The following is a 581-nucleotide window of genomic DNA, read 5'->3' on the forward strand; positions in this document are numbered from 1 at the left end:
CTGGTGCCTCAAAGGCATGTGTCTTTATATTGGATTATTCAAGGACTTCTGCTGAACAGCTATTTCTAATGTCTGGGAGAGAGAATAGGATGGGAGTGCTGCCCTCAAAGGGCCTGCTGGAAAAAGGTATTTATATAGATTAAGGGGACACTCTCCCCAAAGAACTACTGCATTGTTTATGGATGGAAAGGCAATACATACATACATACATACATACATACATACATACATACATACATACATACATACATAAAATTAAAAAATCAAGTCCTCTATAAAGTAGAGATTAAAAAATTACTCCATTGGAATTCCCTTCACCTACTAAAAAATAATGTACCTTATCTTGAGGGTTTGGTAGTAATTTTAAGAGAACTAAGACCTCAGGAGTGCATTAGGGATACTGTGAGGTGCAGAATCTGCCCTCTCAAGCCCTTTCTTGGCCACTGTCACCTCCCTAACTCCGCACACCCACCCCTTCCAGTACTATCTCCTCATGCTTCCTTAGTGTTGCCTCCCACCCACCTCAGCCAATGACCTGGTCTTTTCCCATCTAAATGTCAATTTGTGGTTTGTTTTTTTTT

General features: G+C 40.3%; 1 pseudogene; it reads left to right on the forward strand.

Annotated features, from left to right (window-relative positions):
* LOC102865372 overlaps positions 1–581 on the forward strand; it is a 7,645-nt pseudogene that overhangs the window by 3,942 nt on the left and 3,122 nt on the right.

This window comes from Elephantulus edwardii, unplaced genomic scaffold (genome assembly GCF_000299155.1).
Source record: "Elephantulus edwardii isolate Elephantulus edwardi_28Jun2011 unplaced genomic scaffold, EleEdw1.0 scaffold00047, whole genome shotgun sequence".
Taxonomy (NCBI): domain Eukaryota; kingdom Metazoa; phylum Chordata; class Mammalia; order Macroscelidea; family Macroscelididae; genus Elephantulus; species Elephantulus edwardii.